The sequence below is a fragment of the Pezoporus wallicus genome, unplaced genomic scaffold, assembly GCF_028554395.1.
Source record: "Pezoporus wallicus isolate ANWC-B61680 ecotype Strahan unplaced genomic scaffold, APGP_CSIRO_Pwel_v1 contig_360, whole genome shotgun sequence".
In the NCBI taxonomy this organism is placed as follows: Eukaryota; Metazoa; Chordata; class Aves; order Psittaciformes; family Psittacidae; genus Pezoporus; species Pezoporus wallicus.
Window position 1 is genome coordinate 2881136 of NW_026640059.1, and position 14757 is coordinate 2895892.

General features: G+C 45.2%; 1 long non-coding RNA gene across 1 annotated transcript; it reads right to left on the minus strand.

Moving 5' to 3' along the window:
* Nucleotides 1-7726: 7726 nt before the first annotated feature.
* Nucleotides 7727-12721, minus strand: LOC130603421 (uncharacterized). Its single transcript, XR_008973165.1, has 3 exons — nucleotides 12599-12721; nucleotides 12018-12194; nucleotides 7727-7920 (listed from the first exon to the last, which is right to left on the minus strand). It is a non-coding gene; the product is annotated as an uncharacterized LOC130603421 (long non-coding RNA).
* Between the last annotated feature and the right edge of the window lie 2036 nt (nucleotides 12722-14757).

Below are 14757 nucleotides of genomic sequence, written 5' to 3' on the forward strand. Positions count from 1 at the left end.
GAGAAACCCTGACACCCATATGTGCTGGTTTGCATCTTGTGAAGTCTGATTCCAGGGCACGGGGCAGTAAGAAGCTGTGGTTGGAGCTACTGTCCTGTGCTGCATGTTCACAGTGTGAAATAGGTACCTGAAATTTCCAAAGAGCACGTCTGTGCCAGGAAGGGGATGTGGAAGTGGAACAAGAGAGAACCAAGCCCACCACTCTCACCATAAGCATGTTCCATCAGTTAACAGAGAAGAGGCACAAATGAGGCTGAAATAAAGCGCCTCGTTATTTTTTATTTTCTAACCTGCTTTTCCAGCACCTCCAGAAGAATCAGAGATGAGGCTGTGTGCATCCCTGCCTTACTTGATCCTAACACACCCTCGCCTACCTGTGTGGGCGCTGGGCTGCCAGCCAGCCCCAGTGACCAACCACCTCCTGGGGAAACAGCCTCCTTGGAAGGTGCATGGGCAGGCACGGCAGGGCAGAGCCAGCAGGCTGGGCTGAACCTACCCTCCATGCACGTCGGTGGCCGGTGGCCAGTGGCCGTCAGGAACGGAACATCCAGAGGACACAGCAGCAAGCTGTGGGCACGGCCAGAGCCCACCCTCCGTCTGCTCTGCGGGTACAAGCAAACTTTGCTTTTGCAGTCTCAGGCCAACTCATGTCACAAACAGTCAATTAGCTTTTTAAAAGTCAAACAAACAAACAGAGCAGGAGATTATAACTGATTAACTGAAGGGCAGGAAACATGAGAAGCTGGTTTGCTAGAAAGGAAAGCTCTTGTGCTGAGATCTCCAGTAATTAGCAGCAACAAGACCTACAGAAATTTATGAGGGAAAAAAAAATAGCAAACCCTTCCTGTTTGAATGTTCTCTTTTCACATGTTTTGCTTGGAAGACTAGCTTTAAATACAAACACAGACTGGGTCTCAAATACAGAAGAGATTCATGCTCTGCAAAAGTCATATGCTCAGATTGCAAATCAAATGAACTTGGGTCAGTGCAAGCTTCCTCCTCCCCAATCTCCCCCCTCCCAAAAAACTTCTACCTTGTTAACAACTGTCAGATTGACAGCTCTATACTTTTCTCCAAGCACCTGGAAGGCAATTTGGTTACTGCTGGCAAATGCTTTAGGTCCTCCTTGGAACACAATTGTAGACCAAAGCCGCTAGAGAGTAAAGGGCAGACTTCCTTAGCCGCTGCTGCACGGTGTGATTCGGTAATAATTTAGCAATCTCAGTGCAGCAATGGCTTATGTGCCCTGCTTATCAGTTTGCAGCGGAGCTGCTGTTGATTGTGCAGAAACCTACCTGCTTTCATTATTCCCTTGAAGAAGTATTCTTCACCTGGCTCATGGAGCAGCGCAGAGTCTCCCTGATTCACATAATGAGATCCCCAGGCAGAGCTGAAACCCTGACCTAGATTTCAATGGCTCTCCAAGCTGTGTTTATGCACCTTCAGCATGGTTGTGTTTACTCTTTTAAATTGCAGATAAACTGCAAATTAAAGAGAACCATGGGTCTTGTCTTATTTATTTATTTATTTAGTTTATTTTTCCAGTTTAAACGCATTCATCTCTGCTTTGTTGTCCTGGCTTTGCCTTTCTTTGGCTTCATTGGATAGTTCAGAATAAAGCTTGAAACAAAATGAAGACTTACTCAAATAGATAGCAATAGCATACACTTGGAAAAACAACACTAGCAGATCAGCAGTGATTTCATTGGGAAGGAGGACGGCAGGTCTGATCCTGACTGAACACACAGAGTTTGTTAGTGTTGGGTTATTCTGCATTATTGTGTGGGAAGGTCCCAGGAGCAAGTACAGCTCCAGGGATGCAGGCCTCTGTGCGTTGTTGAGGATGGTGTTCAAACTCCACTACCAATGGAGAGGATCATTATTCCATTTCCCTGGTAGCAAATTGCAAGGAAAACTCAAGCTAAATCTGCACATTGATACGAAGGAACACAGAGAGCAAGAGGTGGTTCTCAAGAGTTATTTGGCTAATATCATCACTCATCACCACCGGGGTGTCCAGCCCCTCTCCCATGCAGGATTATCACTTAGGTGTTCGGACCTAACTTCCAGAAATCCCTAGCAGTGCTCAGACTCTTCTGCAGCTGAGACCAGTGGCAGCAGGATTAGGCCACCAAGAGGATTCTGAAAACCCCTCACACACAGAGCAGCCCTCCTTCCCCTTCCAAAATCCATCATGACATGGGGAAGAAAATACCCAAAGCTTGACCACCTTCCATTACAGCACGGGATTGCCATTCTCTGTGTGCACATCCTCACCACAGAAGCTGATGAGGTGATTAGCAACCATTAATGTCCTGTGGGAAACCAGGGGGGGTCCCAGATTTCCTTTGCTAACTTACCACTACTGGAAAGCACAGAGTTCTTTTCCCAGTCAGAGATGCAGGAAGTGGAATTTGTCTCCTTGAGCAGACATCTTCTACCTTCTAAAAACCTGCCTGTGGACACACTGGAGGTCCCTGGATGAGGCCGCTCCAGAGCAGGGCTGGTGTGAGTAGTGGGTATGTGCTCTGTGGAGCCTGCTGAAGCCTTGCTCACATTAAAAAGCAAATGAGTGGGTGACAATTAAAGTGTTGCATATTTTTGCCTAAAAATAGCTCTCCCACAATCTCACCCCACTTATTTCAGCACAGCACTGAGCTGCCATTAATTTACACTTACCAGAAAAGAGAAGGAATTATAATGGTTTACTTCCTTACATAAATATTCTCTATTTTAGTGCCTGACGTTGTGGACTCTCTTTGCAGCCCAACTCAGAGGTCCCAGCGAGGGCTGATGGTACTTGCAATAGTAAAAACACACTTTCAAAACCATTTTTAGAAATCCCTGTCAGTGTCTGGATATCTACAGAGCTGTGAAAGTCCAGCTGCCCCAGAAGAGCTGTCAACAAACAGGAGCTTCCCAGCAGCCAGCCCTGTAAGGTAGAGGCACAGGTCTCCACTGCAGGCACAGGTGGAAGGCAGGGAAGAGCTCTGCCCTTCTGAGCCCATCAGTTTACACTTTGATTAATCTTGCTGAGAACAAAGTAACCACAACAAAACCAAACCTGAACTATGCAACAGGACTGAGAGGTGGAAAAGAGTGGTAGAATCAAGGCCCTTTCTGCACTCAGAGTGAGACAGGGTTTGAAGAGTTTTTAAGACTGAGAAGGGAATGTAGCTCCGCACTGAACGTGTGGGAAGCTGGAGACAAAGTCTGAACAGTCTTCTTTAAATCAAGGACTTTCTTTTCACCTCTGCTTTTGCTTTGTGATAGGTACCACAGTCCTTCCCCCTCAACTGCTCTTTGTGCACACCAACAGAGTCTGTGGAGCTGAATTCTGCACCACCCTGCTCCCAGTGCCTCAAAGAGCCATGCTTATGCCCAGGAGCTAAATCTGAAATAAAGCCCTGCCCTTCATGATGGGAAGTGTGACAATCGATCCTTAGGTGAGCAGGAGTCCTCTTCCCATCCCCGCTGTGGTCTGTACCCTCCTGAGCTGCTCTGTCCTGGGGCTTTCAACCACACGGCTATTCAGCAGGTCAGAGCCCTCTCTCACCAGGCCAAAAGTTACCCCACAACAAAATGCTTTGCAGTGACACTGGCAGAGATAGGGAGCCAGCCTCCTCCCTTCACAACATGCAGCTCTGGCAGACAAAGCAAATCCCTAAAGCATTCTCTGCTGCACGAAATGCTGTAAGCCAGCTGTGAAGCCACCTCCTCACTGGCATGGTACCCCACACCAAAGACAGAGCCTACCTCTCAGGCTGACAGCCGGCCAAAAGAAGAGTAGAAAAAATTTGTCCAAGAAGTGACATTAGCTTTTCTTTCAATGGTTCACTGAGCAAACGTTTGGAAACTAGTCCCTGTAATGAGATGGGTATTACATTGCTGTTGTGCACCTGGGGCTGTCTACTCTGACCGTTTTCCCCACAGGTACGCTCATGACACTACTCAAAGCCTATTGCTGGCCCTGCTCATGCAGCCTGAACACTGCACTGCTGTTTTCAGTCAGGGCTTTTGATAACCGTTTTGCAGGTAGAAGTCGCTGTCCCTCAAGCGCTTGCACCAGTAGCCTCTTCCGTTCATCGTTAATCTTCAAAACACAAGTTGGTTAAATGAGAAAATCTAGTCTTTTCCAGCCACCCTGATAGCACTGTCATGCCCTGTTGTGATGGCCATGACTGCCCATTAAGTCTCCCAGTTTGGGCTTATCTGCACTGGTGTGACCATTTGGTGCATTACCCACCCCATCTCGCTCTCATCTCCAGTCTGTTCCTCTGCGCCTCCATATGGCACAAACCAGGGCTGTGATGCGGATTAGAAGAGCTTTATAATTTATCTTGTTTGATTTAGATCTTCAAAGCTCTCTGAAAAAATTTAAATCTGTATTTTGGGAGAGAAAAAAAAAGTACATTTTTGAAACAGCTCCTGTTTAAGCACATGAGACAAAAGACAAGGAAATGGAAAGCCAGAGTGACCAGCAAGGTGTGGAAGCCCTTTTTCCCTCTTTTGTTGAGTGGCTGGGGCCGTCACTGCTGGCACAGTGGGCAGCACTGCAGGGTTGACCCTACCTGGTAATTACAGGCATGGTCCAAGTGAAGGACCAGGCTGTTCCCTAGACAGCTCTGGCAGGAGCAGCTTGTCTTCAGGTGATTAGAGAAAAGAGTGAAAGGATGATGAAAGCAGTGAGCAGCGGATGTGCCCACCTGGCTGTGCAGCTACTGTGAGGTGAGAGGCTGGAGGAGTCCCTACCTGTTTGAGACTGTTGTGGCTCCCTGGGCAATGCGAATGCACTTTGGGCTTGTTTACTGCCCACATTTTGTGATGTGTCCCTGGGAAGATAAGTGACCTGTATAAATACAGATTAATGCAGTGAAAAAGATTTGGATGCTTAAATGGGTAGCTTTTAGAAGAGATAGCTGCTGCAGGACCCCACTGCCTCAAAAAAGGAGGAGAGAGGGATTCAGGAAAGGTTATTCCCTGCCCGTGTGTTCCCATCAGACATACAGAGTGCCTTTTATTTATTTATTTCGAAACAGCACTGGAGAACCACGAGACCAGTAATGACCTTAATGAGCTAAAACTGCTGACCAGGACTTAGCTGTATTTAATTAAGACTCAGGTACACTCATAGCATTAGCAAGGCAATGACAGGGAGCAGTGTGCAGCACTCTGGCAGCTCCCCATGAAGGACCTACTCTCAGTCCATCACCTCTTCCAGAGGAAGACCTCTGTGCCAGGAGCTTTCCCTTGGCCAGGTGGCACTGCTGGCCATCCGTAGCCAGTCCCCTATCCCAGCAGGACTGCGCACCCTCCCCAGTCTTGCATGTCCACAGGAGGGAACCCCAGCCTTCAAATTAGCAATGCCTGAGAAATTAGCGATATGAATAGACAACAACCTACCAACCAGCAGCACTGGTGGATGCCCTAGAGGTGGTATGGGTTCTTTTATGTTCTTCTAAATTAGATTCACAGAAATTCGTTTGATGATGCCAATACTGCAGGCCCAGGAGTGCTACATCATCCTTTGTGGGCGCATAAATATGTGTTTCATTTTGTCACATTTAGTATCGGCGATGATTTCACACACAGCTGTAGATCACCTCCCATTTGATCACAATCTGCCACACTTTTCTAGCCATTCAAATTTATAGCAACACTAATAGTTCGAAAATAATGGTGTTTACTGTATACTAGATTTCTATAAATTAGGAGGAAGCAAGAGATCCTAACAAAGACCTCAGAAAGCAACAAAGCTGGACTGAATGTCAGCTTTTTCACCCCGATTAACACATCCTTGTCTATTGGCAAAAAGTTTCCATTGCAGCTGTGAGAAAATAATGCCATGGATTATGTCACGTCGATTCAAAGTGAAATTCAAAGCCAAAGAGAAAGCAGAAAAGCATTCCCCACGTTCTCACAGAAAATATCACTGCCTCAATTAGGTGCTACAGATGCTTGGAGTAAACATATTTTCCACCAGTTTTCTTAGAATCGTACCCACTTAAATCTCCAGTATTCTTCTACATGTTCATTTTTCACCCCAGTTTAATACCACGCCTCTGGGTGTTGGTGGTTAAGGGGATACTGCCAAGCAAGGAAAGCCAAGAAAAGCTGGGATAAGAAGGGAAAATATGGCTTTTTAATAGTAAATAAACTTCTCAGCCTTAATGGTATGGCTGCTGTCAGCATAACTCAGAGGAGGGAAAAAAAAAAATCTCAGTGCCAGTTGTACCTTTCATTTCTTGGACCATGTGAATGCCCAATTCTCCGGTTTTCAATCTGCTTCCAATCCAATGGAAATAATGCACACAACTGAGCATTCAAGCCTGTAATAAATCTCATCTTTATGTGGAATCGCTGGGATCCAGAATGGAAACAAAACTAGACAACACTTTTCAATATTTCAGTAAATATCAACTTCTTTCCAGTAAAAATTTGAGTTCCAGGGAATCAAAATATGCTGTTGATATAGCTAGCACATAGCTGTAAGGTCAAAATTGAGACATCAAGTATCTGGAAGTAGCAAAAAGCTGCCAGCCAGAGTAAACTGGGAGCATCTCAAACATGAATGTCCTAGAAGATAAAAACCTCCTCACCTACAAAACTCCTTCCCAGCAGTGCTGATGGTTGGGGTAGCCCAGAGGTGGGAATGACGATGGAGCAGCAGATTCCTCCCTGGCTGCAGCATCACCTTCCATTGCACCTGTGATGGGAAGCTGGAACTGAGGCTCTACTTCTGCTCACTGCTAGAGTGGATTCAACTTAGTCCTCTCAGTGCTCAGCTTGGTGGTGCACATGCAGCCAAGTCCCCCTGAATGTGCCATGCAGTTTTCCACATACACCAACAGAAAGTTTTCACCCTGAGTTACTATTATCTATATCCTTCCTTTGCAAAAGTGGCAGGGGAGGAAGAGGGGAAGAAATCACCTGTTTTAGAGGCACTACAAAGCAGCTTACTTTAGAGCTAAAAATTTCTGGCAGATGGTACCCAACATCTGGGAGAATGTTAATGTCCAGATATAAAATTTGTTTTCCTTATTTGTCTTTATTGGGATAGTACTTGGCTACAGCGTGTTGTGATAAGATCTATTTCCTATGCCTGTCTCTTAAATTTAAACCTCAAAGCCATGTTTATAAACATTGCAACCTATCAGTTATTACTGTAGTTCAGGGCTGAATTCAGATCAGTGATGGTATGCATAAATTTGTCACGTAGAAGCATATCTGCAATGCTTCCTCAAACAAACCTCCAAGAACGATTTTTTTTTAAAGAGATGGCTGAAAAGAACAAAAAAATAGATTATATTAGCATATCCCAGGAAAACAAATGGTTTGACCTTGTAGGAATAAAAGTAGGAACAGCTCCATTAATCACTTAACCCACAAAGGTTCACTGTTTTGAGAGCAGGAATCATCCCACTTTATTCATCGTTGACAGCAGCAGGCACAGCAGGGAGCACAAGCCACAGCAAACACTCCTAAGCCCTGCAATAACTCCGCACAACAGCCATTCCCAAGACACAGACTTTGCCTGATGGAGCATGGGAAGGCTGCCGAATCAGAGTTCCTTGAGCCTCTCCCAGCCGGTCACCAGGGAGCTGTGAGTGCTCCACTGAGCAGCAGACCTGAGGGTGATGCTGGGCTCCTGTCTAGGAGCCTTGCCCACCCCAGCATGTCAGGGCTTGCTGGGGTGCAGCAGCACAGCATGCTTTCCATTCACACCTTGCCCTTTCCTGCAATTAGCTCTGGTTTTGGAGTCAGTGGAGAAATCTGGGTTTCCCTCTTCTGACTGCTGCTGTGGCTCCCCCCAGCCCTGCCAGGGATGCCATGCAGATTTTGCTTTCCATCAACCATGCAGGAAAACCATGGGTCCTCTCTGTTTAGGATAGCAGATCAAGCCTGTTCCCAGCTGAAATGCTGCAGGAGAAAACAACAGTCAAAGTAAAAATAGCTTCTTCCCAGTGCTGCGCTGAGAGCCCTTTGTGCCAGCTTTTCAGGGGCTGAGGAAAGAGAGCAGCTCTATTAGCTCTCTAAATTAACAGCTAGGGTACCAAGGGCTATCTACAACAGCTGCACACCTGAAAAGCCTGGAAAAATATTCCCATCAGAGGCATGGGAGTAAGAGACCTGGAGACATGTGTCTTTTAAAGGCTGTATCTCTCCTAACATCTCTTTCTTCTTCTACCATAAACACGAGCAAGAGCAGACAGGCAAGGGAAGGATGCTGGCAAACACAGCCTGCCACAGAGCCTGTGGATAGCCCAGCTGTTACCAGCAACATAGATGGAATGGGAATATTTTCTCCAAACCAAGTAAAATCTAATGGTAACAGTTTCCAGAGCCCAAGCCCCTTCGCAGTGCATTAGCAGTTATTACTCCAGTCTTTCACCTCCCTCACCACTACACCTAGCTCCCAAGGTCACTGTGGAGAGACAGCATCACTCCCGTGCACAGCCTGCCCAAGATGGTGCTCATTGTGAAGAGGCTGCAGGCTTCTTCCCTTCCAGCATCAACCAGGGTGTATCCTGGAGGCCCTTCCTTCCCTTCCTTAGCCTGGCTGCTGGGCTGGCTCCACCTGCCTCACCCCTGGCTAGTGTCCAGCTTCAGCTTCCGGATTTGGGTGGCAAGGGATAGTCAGACACAGAAAGGCTAATGAAAACCAGGCCAACATTCATTCCAAAGCATTTGGAAACCAAGTTGCTGCGCTGTATACATAACTTTGGACACCTCAGTTTGAAAGGGTTAATTTACCAAGTTATTTCCTCATTCTACTGCTAATTCACCAATATTAAATAGACTATTAATGCTTAAACTATAGATAAAAGCAATCCCCAAAAGCAAAAATGATTCACCTTGCATGAAATGCTAGCAGGTTAACTGAAGTAAGGACTCCACCAGTAGAGCCCTGGCTCTGTTATCAGCATCTCAGTGAAGGACAAGTGCAACTAGTGAAAGCTGGGCACTAAAAGCAGCACAGCATCCAACAGCCTTCACCCACTTGTAGGACACCTTCTTACAAGGGCAGATTTACAGACAGGATATCCTTTGATTAACCAGTGACATACTGGATCAGGGGCATCTTTCCCTATTATAAATTCCTGAAGTTAAGGAGAAACAAACTCTGTGGAAGACCTTATCTTTTACAGGTGCTCTATGAAGTAACACTGGGGAAAAAAAAAAACAAAAAAAAGGATAGACTCATTCACAGCCTCACACTTACTTCAGTTCATTACGAAAAGGTAAGTTTCTTCCCTTGTGCTATTGGCGGTAGGTTGAGATTTCCTTCCTGTCACCTCATAACAGAGTTCCCATCCCACAGTGGCGCCTGCCTTGCTTATGGTCAGCTCAGAAACTTTGCTGGGGATTGCCAGTATCAGGTCCTGATGACTCCACCAGCCAGGTCTGTACAGAGTCATACATGACTGCCCTCAGCACTGGTATTGCTGTTCCAGAGGGTGACCACAAGTTGCAATAAGCTAAATGAGGTTTTTTACCTTCTGTACCCAGAGCAGGATATTTCTCTCCAGTGAGGTCAGGTGTTCCCCAGAGACCTTCTGTTACCTTTGGCCAACTAAATAATTCCATGTGAGGAAAAGGGAAAGAAAAAGAAACTCACCTTTGCAAACATTAGCATGGGCTGCAAGAAATGCTTAGGTAAGATGACGAGATAAAATGAGATTGCTTTTAATAGCAAACCCATGTTTTCTTTGGCCTATATGCAACCTAAAGCTTTCCAGGTGCTCAAGCTTAAACTAGTCTTATAGATCTAGAGAGACATTCATTATTTAACAAGCACAAAGAGGCCTGAGGAAATGATTGCTTCTTCCTCCTATTCTGTACACAGGTAGAGCTAATCCTGGCTCTCGGATCAGAGAGGCGGTTTTCATCTGCTCTAAAAGCCTGAGTTTTGTTTTTCCCTTCATTTCCTTCCTGCTAAAGACCTCCTTGGTGCAGAAAGCCCTGAAGGTTACCCATGCTCTCTTAGCAGGAGCTCAGCTTTGGGCAATCCCTGCTTGAAGTCAGATGCTGAGGCCCCAAAGATGGACACTTGCTCTCAGAGGTACAGTTGGAGCCCACCAGAAACTGCTGCTGGCAGCTTCATGTTTCAGTTCTTTATCTGGTTGTCAGAAAGGGTGCATGGGGTAGAACACTCATTTCTCAACACCAGGTAAATACTGGCTGCCAGGAAGCTGGGAAGATGCTACAGGGACTAATGTAGCAGTGACCTCGCCAAGCTGCTTCATCTGTTCCCAAACAGCGAGATGATCACCATCTTTGCTATGCTGCCCATGCATCCAGACTGCAGGGCCAAAGGCTGGTTGTCCAAGTCATCCCTCTGACCCTTCTGATCAGAAATGCAAACAATTAATCTCCTGCCTAAACTTACAGCGAATGCTTCATGTCAGGGAAAACGAACTGCTCCAAAGGGTTGTCCTGGGAAATTAACAGCTATAACGATTTCCAGAAGCACACACTGTTCCCAAGACAGATGACTCAGTGGATTCATCTTGTCATGGTATTTTGTTCTCAGCCTTGGACACCAGAGCCCCCAAAAGTACCTTTTGCCTTACCTTTTGCCACACAGCATCCTCATTTTACAGTTAGTGTGAGACAGATGCCATGAGGAAGGAACGGGGAAGCTAATTCTTACTGCCTAGAAGTACAGATATATCAACAATACCAACAAATACCAACAACAAGCTGGTGTTGGCTTCTGTCAGGTTTTTACCATTACAGTCATCAGCCCTGTAATGGGTGTTTCCTAACTATCACATTTAATGCTGGCTGCATTTTTCCACAAGGGTTTGTACAATTTGTGACTACTTTAACTCAATTAATTAGGAAAAAAAAAAGGAAAGAAAAAAAAACCCAATCAATCAAAAATTATCCAGATGAGACTTTTCTTATGCTCATTTTTTAGGCTGTGTTGAGCAATATTTTCTCCACGCTTAACTAGAGTGGAAACAATGTAGATTTGAGAAGGAGCCCTTACATCAAGCTAAGGCATACTGCAAAAGACAGGCTTTGTGAAAGAAGGGAGCTAAAGTAGGTCAGAATAAAACAGGCAAAAGAGACACATGTTCCTCATCTATCACATCATTTTATAAGATGCTGTAAGTGAAGTTAGTTTCAAGAGCTGGCTGCAACTGGTCTTCCTAAGGAATTTTCAAGGGAAATCAGTAGAGCTTCAGCTTTATGTTAATCCTCCATAAGGAAGCATAGTTTATTTCCCATGAAAAAGGGTATTTGTAGTCAGAACTTCATTTCTATTCAAACCTCCAAGTGGGATGTGAGTGGGGTGATGCTGTGAGCCTTCTGTTTGCCCACTGGATCAAGTCTGGTTTATCTGTTATGACCCAGAGGTATGATTTCTACTAAGGCAAAATAATCCAGCTGTATGTGTTATGTACCTCCTCTGAGCTGCAGGGAACACGTTTTGCAGTCATTTAGGAATAACTCAGTGCTGCAAAGCCTCTTGTCAATCTTTGCAATGTCCACAGTCAACAGAAAAACAGCTGGGAAGAACTACAGGGAAACTAGGTGGAAAAGCTCAGTCTTCACCTACTGCCCAGCAGCAGCCCTGTGACACAGAGAGCAAGGTGGGATGTTGATACTTGATGTCACACCTTTCTAAGCAAGCCAGTGATGGCTCCTATGCTCTTCCATCCCAAAGTTTAGCACTTGCTTCTCACTTCCCCATGCTCCTATTGCCTTACCAAAGTTCCCAACAATGCAATGAGATGCTTTCCACCTTAACCAGGGACTGCAGTCAGCACAGAGTCCCAGGCAAGACCTTTCTCGTGGAGGCATGCACACAGATGTGATTAAATGCACCTTATTGCTGCTGTGCTCCGCAAGGTGGAAACACTCTGCATAAGGCGAAGTCAGAGCTATTGCTGCTGTCCGTAGCCAATGTATTGAACTGCTGTATCTTTCAAATGCAGTTTTTCACTCTTCATTTAAAATAGCAGTGCTTTCTTTAAGGCAGAGCTGATGACAGAAGAACAATCTACCCTGGCCATTTCTATTGCAGTCCTGGCAAAATATTTTGGCTCAGCCTTCAACTGTCTCTAGGGCCTGTGTATCTGTACTACCCAGCTTGCTTTACCAGACCTTAAGGTGGGCCATGGGTGACAGCTGAAGAATCGCTGTTTAATCCCATTTGAAACTCCATTTGGCTTTGTCCTAAACTGGAACACAAAAGGTCACATTTTTGAAACCTCCCTTGAAGCGTGGGAGCTCAGAGCATTCTTGGCTCAAATGCTTCTTGTGGGGAATCAACCACATGAACCTGCTCAGATGAGCGGCTGTCAAGCTGGGTTCGAAGGCCCCATGCTCCTCACTGCACATGTGCGTTGAACTCCTGACAGAGCACCTACCCCACAGTGAGTTAGTCACAGGAGGGTGTTAAGCTACTGTGGTTTAGCCAAAATGCTGGCACAGAGCCACCGTTGTAAAAGCAGACAAGCATCAACATTTCATCAACATTTCCCAGAGGAAATTTCTCCTCTTGATTTCCCTGATGGAGAATTGCATTCCCCTCCTCCCCCACATCAAGCGCTCGCTTTTTCTTTTCTAAAAAAAGAAACACTACCTTTTACTGAAACCACGTTATTTCTCTCAGGAAATTGTGAGGGTAACTTCCCAGATAGCTCAGCTTAAGCAATCTTCTGTACAGCATCTGACACCAAGAGATGCAGGCTTTCCATTCAAGAGGTGTCTTGCCAGCCTGGAATACTATACTGTGTTGCCTTTTCATCACTAAAGCTTCAACCTGGAAAAAACACAGGAAACCTGTAATACAAAAGCACATGGGTATCTCAAACAAACAAAAAACAACAGAAAAACAGAGTTTTGCTGCTTTTGCAGTCTGGTCACAAGAGTCCAGATGTTTTCAGGCTGTTGCAGAATTCAACAGCAAGTTCAGTTCAGTGTCAGCCATGAGTCTGAAACACATCCATAAGGACATAAGCACTATGTACAAGATCATCTTATTGTTCTTATTGAAGTGTTAAATTGAACACAAACACCTGCCATAGTTACAAGCAGATCTTTTGGAAGGACGGAAGGTAAAGGGAAGGAGATATAGTGCTTACTCAGATAATAGAGATTGTCCTTTCAATACATCAACAAACTTTAAAGAAGGTTTATACAGCACTTTAGGAAACTTGTAAACTGTAGAAAACTTGAACTTTTGACAGGTATGATGACAACTTTCAGAGATCAGTGATGGATGCTAAGCCATGGATGTTCTGGCCAAAAAAGGGTTCTTACTGATAACCCCTCTGGGAAGCCAGGGCCTATATACATCTATGAATCTATTTTGTTCTGCTACAGACCTTGTCCCACCAAGCGCATGGACAGGTTGCCAAACCTGTAACCACCCAGAGCACAGCATGTATGTTCAATGAAAGGTGATATTAGAAGTAACACGGGAGAGCACAGGAAGTATCTCCTTTGGAGCGGGCTGCAGCAATGCCATAAAGCCTGGAAGTTGAGCTTTGCACTAAGAGTGAGTTCTTTGACATATAAAAGCAAAACACAGCAGAAAGCAAACCCTTTACAGGTATGTACTCTTAGTAGTCATGTACGGTGAAACCTGTGCTAGCTTGAGTGTAGCACACGAAGCCTGCTCAGCCTGACCCTAGGACCTTTCCTTGACCTACCACTAAGAACTGAATGTGTAGAATATGTTAGTTGTACTTATTAAAAATCTTCCCATGAGACATACAGATATTATCTTCTGCCATGGCCCCAAAAACACTTTACATGACAGTTTCCTGAAAAATCAAACAAAAATTTATTTTGAGCAGAAAGATGATGACAGACTTCAGTGGGATTAAGCAATTCCTCTCAGCATTTTTGTGGGTTTAACTAAACCCAGAGATTACAAGCAGAAAGAAAAGAACCACCCCCAGATTTTCCATTAAGAAAAAATAAAAGCAGTGAAGAAACATTCTGAAGGAACTATAGAAGGTAAACAGGCCAGTTAGACATGACATACTGCAGCCTTGACCTCCCAACAGCAGCTCTGTTACTCCCATTCAAATCAACTGCTGATACGGTTTTCCTCTCACCCAGCAGCTCCAGCTGTTTCTGAATGCTTCTGCTTTCCAAGCTTGTAGAAGGAGACCATGCATACAGGGAGGAAAGCAAAACACATTAAAAAAATCCAGTAAAACCTTTGGCTCTATGAGCACCAAGAGACTGACCAAAACTGCAGCACCTCTTCAACAACTTGCTTCCAACAGCGAGAGAAACAGGAGCAGGGCAAGTATCACAGATAAGCAGGCTGCTTCTGCAGAGAAGTTCAGGGAAGTTACAAGTCAGTGAGTCACTCCTCATGACAGAGGGGAAAAAACCCACTCATAGGTCTTGAGAAGTCAGATAGACTGATTGCACCATCTTTGCAACAGGAATCTCAGATTAAAGCATCTCACCTGCTGCTTCATGAGCACTGTACAGCCCTCCAGATGACAGAGTTGGTCATTTTGGATGCACAACATGTACAATTGACAGGAGAATAAACCTGAATCATGCTGAATGCTTTTGTCAGAACAGGAAAAAACTTCAGTCATCTCACACAGAAAACCACATTGCAAAATTAGAGGTGAAGCCTGCCAGGATGGATTTAGCTATGTTTATGAGGTGCCTGTCAGTGATGTGCACACTGTCGACAAAAATTAAACAATGTACTTGATTGCTAGAAGAAGGACCAAAGATCAGCAGAAGTTCATGGAGGAGCTTGTGCAT